We start from the raw sequence: 20,540 nt of genomic DNA on the forward strand, positions 1-20,540 counted from the left end.
GGATCCTCCATGTAGATGGTTTGTCTAATCAGTGAGGAAGCAGTGCTGGACTCATACTGTACAGGCCAAGAGAAGTGAAGTTGGAGTATGCTCTCTAGTTCAGATTTAAGGCATTGAACAATGAGGCGGAATATGGGGCACTGATAGCCGGGCTGAATTTAGCGAAGGAGATCAGCTCTAAAAACATCATAGTATGTAGCGACTCCCAATTAGTTGTAAACCAGGTGAATGACGTGTATGAGGCACGAGACCTGACCATGATAGCTTATTTGGCTAAAGTAAGGGAACTCCTACTGAATTTCATCTCCTGGTTTATCTGGCAAATACCAAGGTCAGAGAACGCTGAGGCCGACGCATTATCACGGTTGGCAAGTACAAGTGACAACACCATGAGAACGGTATACATAGAAGACCTGCCTAAACCCAGCATTCTCAAGGGGGCAGAAGAGGTTGCTCCCGTGTTGCCAGCAAAACCAATCTGGGTTGACCCGCTTGTTGATTATTTGCTCCATGGGACCCTACCAGCAAACTGTAACACAGCTCGGAGGGTAGACCGTCAGTCAGCTTGGTACATTACTATCGACGATCGACTGTATAGAAGATCCTTTATGCTCCCCTACCTACGTTGCTTGCGGCCTTTAGAAGTAGACCAGGTACTCCACGAAATCCACGAAGGCCTTTGTGGAGGACACCTCAGGGGCAGGGCGCTCGCCCAAAAGGCACTAAGGCAAGGATATTCTTGGCCCACGATGAAAGCATATGCGCTTGAGCTCATTAAGAAATGTGACAAATGCCAAAGGCATGCCAACATCTTCCACTCAGTGGGGGATAGATATTCTCGGTTCATTCCCACTAGCAACCGGGCAAAGGAGATTTTTAGTCATGGAGGTGGACTATTTTACGAAGTGGGTGGAGGCCGAGCCATTGGTAACAATCCCTTCCCGGAGCGTGCAAAACATTTTTTGGAAAAACATAGTCTGTCATTTCGGACTACCCAAAGCGCTAATATCAGACAACGGGAAGCAGTTCGAAGATATCAAGTTTCAGAACTGGTGTGCCGAGATGGGGATCCATCAGAATTTCACTTTGGTGGCACACTCTCAGGCGAATGGATAGGCCGAAGTGACGAACAGGGCCATCCTACGCGGACTGAAAACTCGCTTGGCATGAGCTAAAGGTTTGTTGGTGGACAAGCTGCCTAGCGTGCTTTGGGTCTACAAAACGATTATAAGACCACAACAGGAGAGACGCCATTCAATTTTACGTATGGAACGGAGGCCATGATTCCAGCTGAGGTTGAAGTACCAACCTTGCGGCTTGAGGCATACAACAAAGAAGCTAACAATGACGAATTGTGGACCAACCTTGACCTGATTGAGGAGGTACGTGACCTAGCCTATATATAGACTACGGCCTACCGATAGCGGGTAGATCGGTACTACCATAACCGGGTCAAGAGATGTCAGATCCAAGTTGACGACCTAATACTATGGAAGGTAATGGTACCTGATCCTGGCATAGGCAAGCTCGGTCCAAACTGGGAAGGTTTGTATAGAGTTTGGCGAGTTTTTGGCGAAGGTACATACGAGCACAAGACAATGGAAGGGAACCGAGTACCCTGCGCTTGGAAGATTAACAACTTGAGGAGGTACTACATATGAGCCAGTGAGCCCCAAAAAATTTTTTAAGTCCAGAAGACCATTGATCTAGTCAGGGCATGTACAGGAGAGTGGACAATGAGTCACTCCCAGAGCCTAAGGGCTAAGGTGCTGAGCTGATAAAAGATCTCGACACTATATGGGACCCAGTTGCCTCCCCAGCATGGGCAACATAAGGCGTAGTCACCTCTTCGGCATAGGCAAGACCAAATATTTCGAGTTTGGCCTCATTAGTATGCAGACAAGTCGGGCAAATGCCCGACAGTGTTTGCACACCTTGTCTTGTACCGACTTCAGATTATTCCTATTTACGCCTATCTCACCAGCTTGACACCTCGGGATAATCTACACTTAGAAGAAAATTCAACTCAAATGATCACAAAATGGAGAACAAAAAGCGCTTCATTACTTCATTGCAAAAAGGATGGTTCTAATACATTCAAAAAAAATGGGGGGGGGGGCGAAGAGAAATCTACTAAACCGAGCTCAGAGGCTTGGTACATGGTATATGTACAAAAGAGGTCCGAGAAAAGAGGCAATAAGTCAATTGTCCTGGGGCTCCTTGTCCCCACCTTCAGCACGCTCAGCAGATCTGGGTGGCTCGATCTCCATGGCGTCCTCGACGGCAGCACCCTCATCGGTCCCTATGACCTCGTCGACTGTTGTCAACCCCACTCTCCCCTCTCCAAGGTCATCGTCGCTAATTTCTTCCGAGTCCAGATCTTGCTCAACCTTCGTAGCCATGGCATCAGTGACTCTAATAGTGGTGATGGCATGAAGGTCGAGGTTGGGGAACTCGAGCCTGGTCAGCCACCAGCATAGCTTGAAGCCCTTTCTATAAGCACCAATACCAATCTCCATCTTCAGCTCCCGAAACTTCGCCGAACTCTGGAACTCAACAATTCTAGAGCTTATGCATGTGGCCGCGGGCCTTCGACAATTCGACATGGGCGGAGATGGCCCTTTGATCTACTTCCTTCAGCCTTCAACTTGGCAACTCGGGCTTCCTGCTAATGCAACTCGGATTGTTGGGCAAGGGAGTGTAGTATAGAATTCACTTGCAAAGATGAGAATTTGGCCAAGTATTGAAGACCAAAGCACTTAAAAGAATCCATGTCAGACACATACCACCATGCAGCTGCTTGCACCCTGGGACAGCAATTGCTCGACAGGCAGCTCGGCAAACTTCTAGACCTCGGGAGGGAAGACCGCGCCCCTGCTCTTTAGAAGGCTGGTTCAGACGTTTAGGATGCTTGGGACCACCTCGGGGCCCTCGCTGGAGGAGCCAACAACAGGGGTAGCAACCTGGCATAATGGAGACTAGACTGCTTCGGGTAGAGGAGGCGGAGTTGAAGGGATGAGAGATCCATCGTATGGACGCCCAAAGATTGCGGAATAAGGGGGCGAATTTCAAAAATTTTTCTCTCCCTTCAACTGTGAATCGCATTCCCTATTTAGAAAATCATATTTTCAATGATCATTCTTGAACCATAAACTGAACTAGATCTGAACCAAAAGGAGTAGGAGAGGATTATACCTGATACGGAGAAATAGTATCCCCCAACGAATGTGTTCACGCCCAATGAAGGATCCAAAGACTTCTCCCACTGAAGATGGCACAGTATAGGATGGAGCAGAATCAGCAGTGTTCTTCTCCAAGAACTCTGTCCTTCGCAAGAATCAGCAAGATGGCACGTGACCACAGCTTCCTATCAATTCTTTCTCAAAGAACTGATGTCAAAATCGAATCTTGACTTCTCCCACAACTGGAGATTGAACTAGCAAACGAGGGTGGCAAGAAAGAATTCTGCAGGGATGCTTAATTCTTTCTTCTGTGATTTCAGCTCTGAAGAGGATCTGATTATGTGTCTACTAAAGGCTGCCGCCCCCTCCTTCTTTTGTTAACCTAAAAGATCAGCTCCTAATCCAATTAGGAGCTGCTTATCCAAATCATATTTGGATCAGCCCTCTCTTTAGGTGATAAGGATAAACCCTTATCTTATCTGTAGATTAGATTAGCTTTCTCCTAATCTCATTAGGAGGTTTCTAGATCTGAATCACATTCAGATCTGGACTCTCTGAGTAGATAGGGTCTTGACCCTATCCTATCTGCTAATCCATCTCAGAATTCGCCCCATAATTAACTAATTAAGTAGCCCAGTTCGAAATGGGCTTTAGGCCCATTAAGCTTATGTACTCACTTAACCTTCCTAACTGCTGCCCATTTAGGCTTCCTTGTATGGCGTGAGACCCAAGCATTGATCTACACATCAGCCACATGGGTTCGGCCCAGCCTTTGTTACAAGGCCTGGCCGAATACACTGTTATGGACAGTGCACCCCCTGAAACCCATCAAATGGGATCCATGGGTTCAACACTTACCCTATGTGGTCCTTGGGCCAAGCCACCTTGTAACACCCAGGGACTGTGGGCAGATGCAAGATTAGCCCATCAGGTATTATCCTTAATGGTCTTACACTTAACCTCTCATCCCATAATGATCATACACTACCCGACAAGAGAGGACCTCTCCCTCGGTTGCAAGGAACAGTGTTGCACTCTTTACTTATATGGATCCCGGGAATTAAAACCTTCTTGCAAACATTTTAGAAACCATAATATATATACTTTTATATCTCATATCAAATATATTTTGCAAAACAAATCTCAACGATTGAAATCGGCTGCCGACAGTCTTGGTTTCCATCAATGAGAGTGCATCCCCGATCATTACCTTTGTCCGACAAAGGGGCTGATCATGTCACTATGATCACCCACTCAGATGAATTCTCAGACTGTCCCAACATACCCAGGTTTTGACCCCCGCTAAGGATCTCACTGATTGATACATCAAAGACAGCCCAATCCGACACCTAGTGCAGTATCATAATCGAGTCTAGGGGTCGGGTGTAACTTTCCAGTTTTGCCCATCAATCTCCAAGGTCCAGGGCAATACTGGAAATCTGGTTTAGTTCAAAGATTCAATTAATCCTGCACTGTATGTGCCTAGGGTCTCACCCTGGCAGCTGAGACAGGCCACCCCAACCGACTTGGTGGCACCACAGTGTCAGCCTTGTCAGGATAGGTCTCCCCAGACCGACCCACTGGCTATGAACATTCTAAACTAACACGAGTCTCATTAAGTGTCCAGTTTGAGGGTATTGCACAGAAACATACCAAGGGAACATGAATCAAATATGCACTTTTATTCATTTACAATTAACTCATAAAGTACATCATTCTGATTGAAGCTAAGGGCATACAAAACTGTCTAATAGGAGTTTGTTCGCGGTCTTCCTCGACCAAGTTGATGATTGGAGGCTCCCCGGCACTCGTGGTTGTGGGATCAATGGTGGGGGTGCTGGCGACCGGACGAGAGGCGTTACTCCTTGATGACATCCTCTTCTTCCTCTTCTTCATATCCCCAAAAAGCTGGACACTAGGAATGTCAGACATGGTTCCTACAGAAATTACCTTCCAAGTTAGTTGAAGTGATCAAAAGAACAACCAAAGGAAAAATGTGTGTGCCGAAGTGACAACCTACCCAGAGGACTTAGCCCAGCCACAATGAGTTGATCTTGTCCTCGGGGTCCTTAATGCATGTCCTCTAGTGAGTAGGAAAGACCACCCCCCTTCAATAGAAACAGTAAAGTACTTCCTTTTCCAGGCCAGAACCTTGTTTGAGTACTCATTTTGGAGCTTATACCTAGGTCGGAAGGAGAAGTAGTAACTCCACTTATCCTCTTGAACGAGGCCGGCGAGATTTTTCTTGACTCCACAAAGCGAACTGAAGGTCTCTAAGCTTAAGGGTATGCCAAAGTCGTGAAAGACTGAGATGGTTCCTATGATGGTCCGAATCGAGTTCGGGTACAACTAGTCCACGGTAACATTGAAATACTTGATGACCTCGATGAAGAAGGGAAGAAGAGGAAAGCGTAGCCCGGCCACGAGCTGCTCCTCGTAGACCGTAATCTCATCCAGGTCGTGCTGCCAGGGATATTCCCCCAAGGGAATGGAGTACCCGAGGTTCTCAAGGAGTTTGTACTTGAGGTCTAGATTTCTTGGCACGTTTGGCAGGCCTGGATGCCTTTTTGTGAGGTCCAGAGGAGGACACCTTCCTACCAGATGATTTACACTCCTAAACAAAGGCTTCTTCGGTCGGGCTAGAGTCTGTAGGGTTTGCTGAGGTGTTCACCTCTATAGCACCGAACTCGTGCTCCTGAGCCGAGGTGGTCACCTCGGCCGAATTGGACTCATCCTCGCTAGCCAAGGAGGTTTCCCCGGTTTGGGAAGACTTGCTATTACTAAGTGAAAAGCTATCGCTCATGCTGGAACAAAGAAACGAATTGGAGCGAAGAGAGCTTACCCAGAAAAGAAGGAAAAGTGGCTTCGGACACAAAGGCAAACACCACCAACCTGGACACCAAAGCACGAGCTCCAAACATGACAACTCCAAAGCAAGGCGACAAAATGGGACCCGAAGGCCCCTATTTATAGCCGGGATAACCGATCTCGGATGGTCCAGATCTAAAGCATCCAACGGTCCTCGTTCAAACTGGCCATGCGCTCCTCGAGACGTAAATAGTTGAGCGTGTATTTTGACGTCCACGAAGTTTTGGAATCCGCGTGACGTCCGTGCATTCCTAGCACGCGATTTGGGTACGCAGTCGAACCAGGCAGGTTACTAATGATGGGCCGCTGATCCGGGAACCAACCCAAAAGAAGCCAGGCCAAATCGACCTAGCCTCGTCATCCTCCCCGCACCAGGTCAGGACCCCTGGCACAGGGAGTGGGGGGCAACTGATGAGGGGTGATTTGGCCCGACCTAGTAAGCAACGGGCACACAGACACAACTTGGTGACTAGACGTATGACTTAGCATCCTAACCACCTGGTAGGTTGACTCAGCCTCCTCGGCCACCTCGGCAGGTCGGGTCAACACCCCTGGCCCCCTCGGTAGGACAAATAAACATCTCCAGTTGCCTAGGCAAGTCGGATTACCTTGGGTGCTTCAATCACCTCGGTTAGCACCAAAGCCCGGGTATCTCGGGATAGCCAAGCTTGCTAGAGTGACACGTGGAAGATATCTAGAAGCCCAATAGCTATCTCCGGGCCTTTCGGGATCACGTCGTGTAACCGTAAGCATTTACTTTTTCCCGTCTGAATCAGAGGGAAACGGTAACCCTCATCAGTTAGCGGGATTTCCACCTTCTAGAAATAGATCTCTATGGCTCAGGCCGAAAATCTCAAGAGCGTTCCACGAGACATACGGTAGCCCGGCTATATAAGGGCATCAACCCCTAAGACCCAGATACGCACGATTATTTGCTCTCTAGCCTATTAGTACACAAATTTCCAGCTCGTCACTCACCTTACTAACTTAAGCATTGGAGCGACCTCGCTAGGTTAGCCACCTCGGGTTCTCTGATCCATTTGTCTTGTAGTTTGATCAGTCATCCGAACAGCCAATGTTCAAGTTGTACTCCAACTAGGAGCTTTTATTTCACGCACCATCATTTGTCACCACAGATTTAATCATAACTTCTTTAAACTAATGTCTAATGACAGCCCTATAACAACTTAATTACAAAATAATAAAAAAAATATTCCCTTTCCCATTTCAAGTGCAAGAAGTGTTCCATTTTCAAGTTCACAAATCACAACCCTTCCGCCTCTAGCAATGCCGTTTGGAAAATCTTTCACACTTTTCTTTCATCTTTACTTTTCTCTCGATGTAAAGTGAAATTAACTCAAGAGAACTTTCATGATAAGCTCTGCCAAAAAAACTTTCATGAGAATCTCTCTCCAGAATTCAACCCCATCTATAATCTGAACCTACCTTCCCCTCGCAATGTTTTCTCTCTCCTACAAAAATATTCCAAATTACTCTCAATCCAAATCTTGGTGCCAACTAAAACCCACCGAATTTTGGATTCCATGATGGTGATGGTGGATATAGTCTGGTAGTTGCCATCGAAAAGGAAGAAGTAGAATTGAGGATATAACGATGGGGTGCATAGATAGTGGAGGTTAACTTCCTATTAAACTATTTGTAATCCTTTATACTAATCAAATGCAATTGAATTATGAGATAGGGAAAGATTCACCATTTCACTATGTGTTATCTTTGTAGACACTTTCAGAGGCTACATTTTTCAAATGAAACACCACCAGCTATTGGAGCTAAGAGAGTGACAAGGGCGATTGGGAACTTTGTCTACTTTCCCATGACACGTCCTCCCTTATCCACTCGTATCACTTAGCATTTCCCAAATGCATGGCAACACGACGCCCACCTAACAACGATAAGCCCAGTTCCTTTTGCTTTGCAAGGAATCGTATAAGGGTCAGTGCGACGTCTAGAGGCATGTTTGGTATGCAATGGGTGGATAGGCCCTCTCATCTCCGAACATATCATATCAGACACGTCACACCGAGCCTTAATGTCTATATAAGGGTGATATTATGCCCTGAGAAGGGGTCCGGATGTAATAGGCACGATAGGTAAGCACAATGAGTGAGTACATAATAGTTGTGTAACACATGTCTCAATTAATACGCCTTTCATTCAAACGCTTTTACTCCATTAAATAGAAATTATCCATTATTTTATTATTTTTATCAAAATAATTAAAAATAAAAACAATAAAAAAAGAAAACCTAAACCAATTGAAAATTGGTATTTAAATTATAGTGGTCCAAGGACTCTCTTTTGTATATATGCCCCTAAAAGTAACGACCCACGAATGTCACCTTACACCCTAGCAACAAATCTAAATAATTCCACATCCCCTATTTATTACTAGTTAAATATTCCTCCATATATGCAAGGCATATGGAGGACCTTTTATCCTTTTTTTCTTTTATTTTTTGAAAATTTATATACTAGATCATAAGTAGTTAATTATCCAATATATATTTTTGATGGATAACTATCTACTATATATATGAAACAAAAAGGAGACACTTCAGAAGTTGAAGAGAAGTAGGAATGTTACAATAAGCTAATCATTCTAATAAATGAGATGGTATTTAAATTACTATTTACCTTAAAGGATAAATAAGGTAATCAAATGTCACAAGGTTACTTATATGTATTACATGGAAAGTAAAATTATTTTATCCATTGTTTTATTTCACTACATTAATTTATTAAATTGCATTAATTTGTAGATGCAAATAACAGGAAGAGGAATAATTGGATAAATTATATAAGTGCAATCAATAGATATTATATAATTAATTACCAAAGTTACATGCTTTAATTGTAACATGAGACAATGGCCTAGCCCATCAACTAGGGAAAGCAGTCTCTTATTGTTTACTTATATACATAGTAAATGCAAATAATTAGAACCCGACCTTACACTACACACTTGACATGAACTGGATATTAATTAGCCAGCATAACTGCAGAACCCATATACACACGAAGTCCCCTTGACACACTGGTTGTTGCACTGCCCGCAATGCTTCTCACTAAAGAAAGGGTTAACACATTCTCCACCACAGCACATCTCACTGTACTTGCACCTCTTCCCACACTTGCCGCAGTTAAACTGGTCGGTCGACAGATTCACGCATTGCCTCTTGCAACAGTCGGGCCCAAGACTACCCACTGTGCGGCAGATGCTAGGGTATCGGTCACAAGTCATTGCACCCCCGCCGGCGAGGAAGCGGCTGCTCCCCCGTAGAGAAAATGGGAAAGGAAGGTCATCAGAGAGGTTTGTCGGTGGTTTATTATCTTCTCCAGTAGTAGTGGGTGTTGCAGCAAGTGCAATGGCCAAAGCCATGACAACTGCCAACGCCAAGAAGATCTTTACGGACTTCATGGCAAGCTAGAAGAAAGATATATAGTAGAGAGAGATGAAGATATTGATGATGGGATGGAGAGATCAGAGCAGGGGTTGTAGGGTTTTTATAGTGAAACTTGGAGAGATAACTCATCAGTTAGTTAATTAGAGGTGTATCATATATGTACGAGAGGAGGGTATGCGTATGAGATAGTACATAATTTTTAGTGGGATGGTCTAATTCCACGGCTACTTAGAATTTAGAAGGATAAACTTCGAGTGAGACGATGATACAAGTAAACACAAGTTAGGCACATAATAAAATTAAACCCTCAAATTCTAAAAGAGGGTGAGACCCATAATACCTACGTATTTAGCCCGACTCAAGCCACCTTTTCCAGCGCCTTGATCAAGTGCAAAAACAACAACACAGGATTGACAGTTGACAGCAGCTAGCAGAGGTCTCAAGTCTCAACCCACAGTTACTTCTTCAACCCAGCTTCTATCGTGTTAATTTGGACGTTTAATTAATTAGGTTGTGTGTTCTTGCTAGAGGCACGTGTTAACCGTTGTTCTGATTTGACCCTTTCGCTCTAAACCCTGGACTCTATTCAGCAATTCACCCAAGATTTCATGGGGAAAAGTTGGCAGCGCAGAACGTCCAAAAACGGAAGGTCCTGAACCACTCTGCATGTTGCCTTGCCGCTATCGGAGAAATTCAGCTGCCCAGAGTTGGAAATTGGTACATAAAAAGAATTGACGAAGTGTAAACTGAAGAGTTTCTCGATGAGCTGACTGATGACTAAACAAAAACAGATATTTTTTCTCAACTTATATCCTTCAATTATTTATATGGCTGTCATGACCCGATAGAGTCTATAATTTTATATCCACAATTGAATCCATCGGTATTCACAACAATCAGCTCTTCCCCAATGACCCAAAATTGTAATAAATCAACTGAAAATATTATATATAATATTAATTTATTTAATATATTATACATTTAATTTTTTATATATATCAGATTGGAATCAGTTCGAGATTGGGTAGAACCAATTCCTCATTGATAAGAATTGGGACAATATATCAGAAATCAAACCAATCCAATTGGTTTTGGTTTGGATCTGGTCCATAGGACCAGCCTAAAATGGTTCAAAATATTCATTGGATTGGATTCGGCCTCGTCCATCCATAATTAAATTATATTGGTTTGGGTTGGATTGAGCCAATATCAATCTGAGGCATTGATAGAAGATAATAAAATTGGTGTTAATGGATCAGGTTTGTGTTAGAATTAATCTAAATTAAAACAAATTTAAACAGATTGAATGGTCCCGACATTGAATTGGACCGATCCAAAATAGTCCAAAATATTCATTGGATTGAACCAGGTCCATTTGTAATGGACTCACATTAGACTGGATCGGATTGGACCAAATCCAGTCTAATAGACAACCTACTTCACATTTGCCACAGAACCAACAACTTCCTACTTTGTATGTATAATTTTATATTTCTCTTCTAATTCAATGGTTTAGATTAAACTTACAAGATTATGGCCTATCAAATGTGGCCAACTAATTTGGTCCACATACCTATCAAATTAAAAAAAAAGGGTAAAATACAAAACCATCCCCTGAAGTTTCTGATAATCATAAAAGCCTCCCCTATAGTTTCACTTTAGCAAAAACCTCCCCTCTATTTTTTAAAAACTCAACAAATACCTCCCTTTCATCAATAACCAAGACGAAAAACGTTAAAAAGATGGTCAATTTTTCAAAATACCTATTTTATTATTTTACAATTAATGTGCATCTATTTTTACTAAAATAGCCATGTCTCAACAACACTATAATCCCTCGAACACTGTTCATCTTCTTCCACACGATGCACAACAGTAGAGGAACCATAAGTCTATCCTTGGCTGACCCCATCCCTAGATAGAACAGATTCACATTATGAGGTTTCCACTTGTTGTGTCCGGAAGCGTGTTGTTAACCACTTCGGAACACCAGCTTAATATTTATAAAATTTTTTCGATTCTCAAACAATTACAAACACAGTAAAAGTAATGAGAACGGCTCGTATCCATAAGGAAGCAAGGGAAAAATAATTACGTACTTAGATCCGAGAGAGAGAACACAAAGGGGAGTTGCAGAAATATAAAATTAATTAATTAAAGAAAAATGGAATTCACTAAAACCAAATTCGAACAGTACTGAGAATAACAAGTGCATAAAAATAAATAACAGAGACAAATAAATAAAAGGAACAAAATAAAAATGTCTGAGAATCCAATCAGAGGTAGCAGTCTCCGGATCTCTCTTTTGACCCTCGAACTTCTCGAGCTAGGCCTTCCGTCTTACCTGGCTGAATTTCAGATCTACAGAAAAAAAAATAAAACACAAATTAAGTCTAATAAAAATAAATTTGCAATAAGGAAAAATTATACTAAAAAATAAAGAACATAAAGTAAATCTAAAACTGAAGAAAAAATGGTTGGGATTCAAATCCAGAGGTAGCAGTAGTGGTGTTGGCGAACTGCAAGTAGGAACCCCTCCTCTTGCCTGGGTGTCCTCCTCTTCCTCTACCCTTGAACTTCTCAAGATCAACCTTCCTTCTTACTTGGGTGAATTGACAAACCCCTTCTACAGGGCCCCTGTGACCCTTTTTATAGAGAAAGGTGGGCACAACTAGAAATAGGGAGAAAAATGGGGAGCGACAACTGGGATTTAGCAAAGTTAGGGACGCCCTAGGGTTTCTAATGGATGGATAATATGGTTTTGTGGTGATCCTATGGCTGAAAAATAAAAGGAAAGGGCCCCCAATATTATGTAGGGCTGAGATTTGGGCACCTAGAAATGGAGGGTGTATATTAGAACATGTAGGGTTGAAGGGTTAAGATTAAAAGAATAGGTGGTGCCCTATATTGAATGGTTGGGATGTAAGATGAAGTGGCTGAGATTTGGAGGTGAGGGGCTGAATGGTGAGGATTAGCAGAATAGGTGGCGCCCTAGGGTTTAAAAGCTATAAAGGAGAGCCCTAAAATGAATGGTTGAGATTAAAAGAGGTGGAGGGTGGAGATTAAACACCTAGGGGTGGCTAGGGTTTGTTAAGAGTGAAAAGATTAGGTTAAAAAGGCTCCCTAGGGTTTGCTAAGGAGAGGGGAGCATGGTAATACAATAGGATGGGCGCCAACTGGGTTTAGAAGATAGGAGGCGCCCTCCTATTCTTAGTTCTTTACATAAACACCCCTCTCTCAACTGGTCTTCACACCAGCTTCCCAAAAACTGCACTTCAGCATAGAAAACTTTCTAGTTTTCTACATAATTTGCACAGAGACCCTCAGAAGTCACATAATTGATTTTAACTGGGAAAATGTACACTTTGACTATTTTAAGGCCGAAAATACCCCTAAATTAAGCCCTTAAGGCATCAAAATGCAGGGTTATCACACCCCCATCTTAAACTTTGATAGTCCCTTAGCAATTCAGGTTTAAAATTACTCTGAGTATATAGATCTTTCCCATTACAAGGTCATCCCTAACAGAATTAATCAAGCATCCTGATTCTAGCATTCTCAAACTTTGCATAGATCGGTATTGGGCTTTAAGGCTAAAACTGTCTTATTCTGAATATTATCGGAACATGGCTTAAAAATCTTATTTACCCTTCCATTTGCTAATTGTCTTAATAAGATGAGATTGATTTTAAAATCAAACAGGTATTCTTCTTATTATTTCTGACAACGGATTTCTACCCCTGAACTTATTTTTATTGTTACCTTTCACTGTTTTACGCGAATCTCGACACTTGACTTAGGTGAAGAGACACGGTTACTAAGTGTTAGGTAAGTGTCTTTGGCATTCCCTTTTCCGTTTGACGTGAATCTCGACACTTGACTTAGGAGAAGAGACCCAGTTATTAAGTCTAGGGTGTCCATTAACCTTTTATTTTATCTCTCTCTCTCTCTCTCTCTTTTGCAACACTATTCAGAGTAGTCCATTGTCTCTTAACAATTTGAAGAATTTTGTCTAATTTCTCAATCTTTCTCTTCCTATTTAGACAGGGCCAAACTTGGGAGTATATTCTAATTTCTAAACAGTTTTGACAATATTCAAACAAGACCAATTTTTTGACTCCTATCACTTGCTACCAATTTCTACAGAATTCAATATTCTTTTATCAGTTTCCTTAACTTCTTTCTGTTTGGGAATCTTTTTTAATGGAAAATTTTATAAATTTCAATGAAATTTTAATTCTCCATCTTTAAAAGCTTAGCTTCACAATTTTTTTTTTCAATTTGTCTCTCTCTTTCCTCAGCCCCCAACTTAAATGCCATTGTCCCTAATGGCATGAATAGAATGATGCAAAGAAGATTTGGGCCAAAGGGAATAACGAGTAGGGTTTTCCTGAGGGGTTCAAGGTATGCCACCTGGTCTTGAATCGAGAAAATAAACAAAAAAAAAACTCTAATCCTAAAAGTAGAGAACTAAAAATTACGTTGGGTTGCCTCCCAATCAGCGCTAAGTTTAACGTCTTCAGCCGAACATAACTGGATCACCCAAACTAAAGGTCTCAACTCCTATACTCTCACATACTCATTCTATGTATGGTTTAAGCCTTTGGCCATTGACCTTGAACATGATTCCATTCTTGGGATCAACAATTCTAACCGCACCATGCTCGAACACTTTATCAACAACAGACGACCCATCTCATCTGGATTTTAATTTCTCCGAAAACAACCGTAGCCTAGAATTAAAGAGCCAAACTTTTTTACCAGGTTCAATGTTTTTCGAGAGATGTTTTTATCATGAAACGCTTTCATTTTAGCTTTATAAATGCGAGAGTTTTCATAGGCTTCATTGCGAAGTTCTTCCAGCTCACTTAATTGTAGAGCTCAATGGGGTCTAGCTTGGGTTAGATCGAAGTTGAACTTTTTGATGGCGCAATAGGCTCGATGCTCTAATTGTATAGGAGGATGACAAGCTTTGCTGAAGACTAGCCTATAAGGAGACATTCCAATGGGAGTTTTATATGCCGCTCAATAAGCCCAAAGTGCATCATCCAATCTGTCGGGCCAATCTTTTCGGTCCGGCCTAATACATTTTTGCAGAATACTCTTAATTTCTCGATTGAAAACTTCCACTTGTCCATTTGTTTGGGGATGGTAAGGGGTTGCTATCTTATGAGTGATTCTGTATTTTCGGAGCAAAGCACGGAATTGTACATTACTGAAATGTGACCCCCCGTCACTAATGATTGCTCGCGGGCACCCAAACCTAGAGAAAATGTTTTTTTAAACAAATTTCATTACAACTTTGTGGTCATTGGTCTGGGTTGCTACCGCCTCAATCCATTTTGACACATAATCAACAGCCACCAGGAAATCACCCACCATAATCAACTTGGTGTACCTAGAATACCCATCTAAGAAGCAGAAATATTTTTACTCGGCGAGTTTTTCTAGAATTTGGTCAATGAAGGGCAAGGAAAGTGGTCCTTTTTTGTGACTGCGTTGAGTTTCCTAAAGTCGATGCACATTGACCATCCCATGGTAAGTCGGGTAGGGATTACTTCACCTTGATCATTAGTGGCCACGGTGAGTCCAGCTTTCTTAGGCACCACTTGCGTAGGACTTACCCAACTGCTATTCGAGATCGGATAGATAATACCCGCATCTAACCACTTAACTACTTCTTGTTTGACCACCTCTCTCATATTTGGGTTCAACCTTCTTTGCATCTCCCTACTAGGTTTGGCACCTTCCTCTATGTAAATATGGTCCATACAGATGGACAGACTAATACCCTTCAGATCAGCTACTGACCAACCAATAGCACCCCTATACTCCTTTAATACCTCAATCAGTTTCTCTTCCTATCCAGGGGTTAAGTCTGCGGCTATGATCACCGGCAATGTTTGGTCGGGTCCTAAAAACACATACTTAAGGGAGTCTGGTAAGGGCTTTAGTTCTAGTTGCGGGGGAGATTCCATTGAATGCACAGGTGGTTCACCCTTTAGTTTTGGTAGAGGTTCAATAGTAGGCCAAGATTAAAATGGGTGAGGAGACTTCATTAAGGCATTAGCTTCCTCCGTCGAGTCATCTACTGTGACCAGATTGGTTTCTTTGGGGTTTCTTTCTACATCTATCATACAACAATTCTTATTCTTTTCTGGGTAGGCAGAAGGACTTCCAGACTCATGCAGGTCTTCACACTTTTCCTCCCTTTGAAAAGCTGAGGTTTCTTCAGCATTTTCTAATTTTGGGGTATGAAAGGTTGTAGGATCTTGGTATTGGGGAAGACCTAAGGATTCATCTCTGGGGTTTACAACCGATTGACTAGGCATTGAATCATTTTCCCATTGCAAGTTAGCTTCCCTCAATTGAATTACTTGGCTCTCTAATTTTAGGATTGACTGTTGCTGAGCTAAGATCAGCTGTTGGAGCTGCCAAAACCTATCATCAAATGAATTGGTTTGATAAGGCTGAACCGGTTGGGTCCCAGAGTAATCATTATACTCACAGTGAGCCTGGGCTGTAGACCATTGAGAGTGCAAATATGGTAGGGTGGTTTCTTGGGATTGAGCCCAATAGGCAAAATTGGGTTGATTCTCCACCCAGGATTATATGGATTAAAGGATGGGTTAACATTGGATTGGAGAAAATTGTTAGCTGCATGTACTTGGAATTTTTTGAAATTTAAATTTTGAATTTTAATTACAAATTTAGATCTTGAAATTTAAATTATGAAATTTAAACTCAAATTTGATTTTTCTACTTTTTTATTTTTTTTAATTTGAAATTTAAATTTTTGGAAATTTAAATTCAAATTCAGATTTTGAAATTTAAATTCCTAAAGTAAAAATTCAAATTTTAAATTTTAATTTTTTTTATTTTTTAAAGGCAAACAAATCAACTACACGACCTAGGGGCTGACCTAGGGTTTCCTAAACTAGTGGTTCAACCAATGTGAATCCTTTTAGGTTCACTTGGAATTACACCATGGAATGAAAATGTTAGAGAAATATTCAATTTTTTTTATTATATATATATATATATATATATATATATATATTTAATTCCAAATTTAAACTTTTGGGAGTTTAAATTCAATAGATTTTGAGATTTAAATTCCTAAAATTTAAATTTGATTTTTTTTTTTGTAAATTTTTAACTTTTTTTATTTTTTTCTTTTCATTTTTTTAAATTCGAAAATTTAAAAGTTAAATTTCGAAATTTGAAATTCAAATTCAAATTCAGATTCAAATTCAAATTTAAATTTAAATTCAGATTTAAAATTTAAACTCAAATTCAAAATTTTCAACAATTTCCTCAACTAAAAGAAAAGAAATTAAATAAATTACCAAATAATAATTGCAAACAGAAAATAAAACAACAATTAATTGTGCTAAACAGAATTAACAACTACCAAAAATAAATTCTAACAAACTAATTGCTAATCTAAAAATTAAACTGAAAATAAAATGATCACAAAGAAAATTATGCAATTCAGCTTAATTTGCTAAGGAGATGGAGGCATGGTAATACTATATGATGGGCACCAACTGGGTTTAGCAGATAGGAGGCGCCCTCCTGTTCTCAGTTTTTTACAAAAACACCCCCTCTCTCAGCTGGTCTTCACACCAGCTTCCAAAAATTGTAATTCAGCTTAGAAAACTTCCCAGGTTTCTACATAAATTGCACAGAGACCCTCAGAGGTCACATAATTGACTTTAACTGGGAAAAGGGTATACTTTGACTATTCTAAAGCTGAAAATACCCCTGAATTTATGCTCTTAAGGCATCAAAATGCAGGGTTATCAGCCCCTCCTGTACTTTAACATTTAGATCATTCTCAATGCCTTCAACATCATATTCATTGTTGTTGCTAATGGCGAAAGATCCACTCCCCACTGTTGATGACACTGGAGGGCAGCTCTCGGCATGGAGCTTCTTGGAAAATGCCTCTTCCTAGTTAATGACAACAAGCCAAGTCGCAATCTTCTTCGCTGTCATCCTGTCCTGCAAGCCAAGGCATGAAGATCGTCGGAGGCTCCGCTCACAGCCTTCCTCTTCTCCGGAGTGATGCCATAAACGAAGCCTTGAGCTTTATAGAATCTATTATCTCTCACATATCGCAAGAACTCCAAAGCGGTTCATCAAATTGACCCATGAGCCTATGTCCCACCATGGTCTCCACCGACAACCGACCCACATCCATCTCTCCCGTCGTTGAATTCCAGGTAGGGGTGCCATCCTCATACCCGTTCCACGTCAGCCTCTTCAACCCACTTCCGTCCAATCTCACCACGTATAGATCACCGTATGGCTGAAATTGATTCGGCATGGATACTAGCTTCGTTGATACGCCGCCCAAACTGGTGAGATCTTGCAAGGCAATCTTCGTTGATACCAATGACTTTGAAGAAGGAAAGAGAGAGAGAGAGAGAGAGAGAGAGAGAGAGAGCTCACATGATTCAACATTCACATTGCCGAATAGAAAGAAAGAATTAATTTGCACTATAATAGAACTAATTGTCTTGTTCTGAGACAATGAGAAGGGACAGGAAAAAAGGAATGGAATATCAGATGGCCGACTCTGTAATTTCATGCGTTGTAACTAAGATGGGCGATTTACTCATTCAAGAAGCAATTTGTTGTCCGAAGTGAAAGACCAAGTTGAAGGGCTTCAAACTGAACTGAGGAGGATGCAATGTTTCTTAAAAGATGCAGATACAAATCAAGAAGAAGACCAATGAGTCCATAATTGGATTTCAGAAATTCGAAAGGCTGCTCTCAAGGTAGAGAATCTAGAGACAGCTGTGCTCAACTATATCCAAGCAGTACAAGTAGCACAACAAAAGAGCTTTGTGAAAAGGTGTCTTTGCATCATCAAGGAAGGTGTAGATCTCCACAACTTTGGAAAGGAAGTTGAAAAAATCCAATGCAAGATGGTTAACATCTCTAATAGTCGAGAAAATTATGGAATTAGAAATATTGGTGAAAGAATATTAGAATGGGCAGGAGGCTCTTCAGCTAAGATGCAACAACAGTTGAGATGGAGGTATTCACATGTTGTCGATGAAGATGTTATAGGACGAGATTGATCCTCTCCTTGTCTGCTTCTATTGATCCCTCCGCCCTTGCCACGTAGACTTGTCTCACTACGAACTTGTCGTCAGGTGAACACGATGTCATTGTTACAAGTTCGAGATGCAAAATGATTGAGTCGTGGTTGAACGCGATCAGGTCACCATTGGGAGAACACGAAGGGAATGATCCATTAAGCTGGAGCATTCTCAGCTCCGTCACCGGAGAAGTTATAGGTTCGAGATGTAGAACGATTGAGTCCCTTGAAGCCGAATCACCTCGGAATCAGTGGTATCCAAGCAAACCTAATTTCAAAGAGAAAAAAGGATTGTAGTGGTGAAATTTTGGGTTTACAGTCTCTGTTACCCCGCAAAACGACTCTATCTCTAGATCAAAGATCTCAATGTGCCTAAAGTTATTCTCTCGCTGCCAAGTCACAACAACGATTCGTTTGCCGTCATGCGATGCCGCTGGAGTAAATGCAAGGAGTCCTGGTGGGGTAACCCGACGAGAAGCTTCACATACATCGGAAAGCTGGAAAATTTTTGGAAGATGCTCCACCATCCTAAATTTGTAAAAGGGTATATGAGAAAAAACGAAATTTGTTAATGGGCAAAATAGGTATTTTGAAAAAAAATAATCTCTTTAACGTTTTCCGTCTTGATTATTGACAGAAGGGAGGTATTTGTTCAGTTTTTTTAAAATAAAGGGGAGGTTTTTGTTAAAATGAAACTATAGGGGAGGTTCTTATGATTATCAGAAACTTCAGGGGAGGTTTTTTGTATTTTACCCGAAAAAAAAAAAAGAATATTTGAGATACGATATTATACAATACAGAAAAAAATTATAATAAAGTCATGTAGGGGCGCAATTTGGATTGAAAATTAATTTGTTAAATTCAATGGGCTAACCAAAGCCCAAAAATGGTTGGGTACTCTCGTCCTATCACCAATATCGCAACCTTCCTACCATTTGTCTTCAATTTTTCAATCAACTTGCACGGCTTATACCAACTTTTCCCAAATTAAGAAAGAGAAAGTCAATTTCGTAATAAGACAATATTGAACTAATCCTACTTCTCTGCCATCTCTTTTTAAGGATGGGAAATTAACTGAAATTGTTCTTGTCCCTTTTATACATGCAAAGAAAAAGATAGTTCATAATAGAATGCCTGCAAATAATGAAATTTAATTTTCCTAAACGAAATATTTCCTAACAATTTCTTTTAATTACTATTTTTTAATAAATATAGAATCTTTTTTCTTATGTGTCCATGATTGGCCCAGTGTTACGAGTAGAACTGTCAGGATTTAAACTCCGGGCACAAGGATGCAGGAGTGTTCATCGAGTATTTGCAAAGATTATTTGAAATTTCAAATGGCTGGCTAGCTATCTCCCCTAGGATTTGAAAATTCCACCAAATTGCACAACTATGGCATTTAGTAACCTTTGAAAACTTTCTGGTATTTATAAATTTTCACAACAAAGAATCAGAAACGTTATATAATATTAAAGGCGTACACCCCTAAAAATCTGTGTTTTACAAATTCTACTCTATCGTGATAAAAGACCCAAACATGTGGAATCTATAGACTCGTGGAATTGGTATCATGATTAATTTTTTTATCTCTTAAGAGGAATCTTTTAATTTTAAGAGAGAGAGGTGCACGAAGAGTGAAGAGAGAGCAACTGATTTGTATAGAGTAGAGGAGGGGATTCCATAAACCCCCTTCTTAAAGAGACCTTTCACAAACGGCCAGAAGGAAAGCACCATCCATATGCTACAGCATATCTCCCCTAACCCAAACCAAGACCCAGCATGGGCCCATGGCTGCAATAATATTCTTAACAAGCCCACTGCAAGTGCAGTCATGTGGAGCAACAGGAGGGTCGTGCCAGGAACAAAAATGGGCGACTTGTCGAAGGTGAGTTCACCTGCATTTGGTTTCCATTGACCAATAAATCCATGTCAGTTTTTCAGATTTATAAA

At 41.1% G+C, this 20,540-nt stretch overlaps 1 pseudogene across 1 annotated transcript in view; it reads right to left on the reverse strand.

Annotated features, from left to right (window-relative positions):
* Positions 1-20,540, reverse strand: part of LOC104594397 (cellulose synthase-like protein H1) — a 34,196-nt pseudogene that overhangs the window by 10,030 nt on the left and 3,626 nt on the right. The gene's annotated exons all lie outside the window — the stretch shown is intronic.

The sequence above is a fragment of the Nelumbo nucifera genome, chromosome 1 (assembly GCF_055504915.1).
Source record: "Nelumbo nucifera cultivar China Antique chromosome 1, China Antique-T2T, whole genome shotgun sequence".
NCBI lineage: Eukaryota > Viridiplantae > Streptophyta > Magnoliopsida > Proteales > Nelumbonaceae > Nelumbo > Nelumbo nucifera.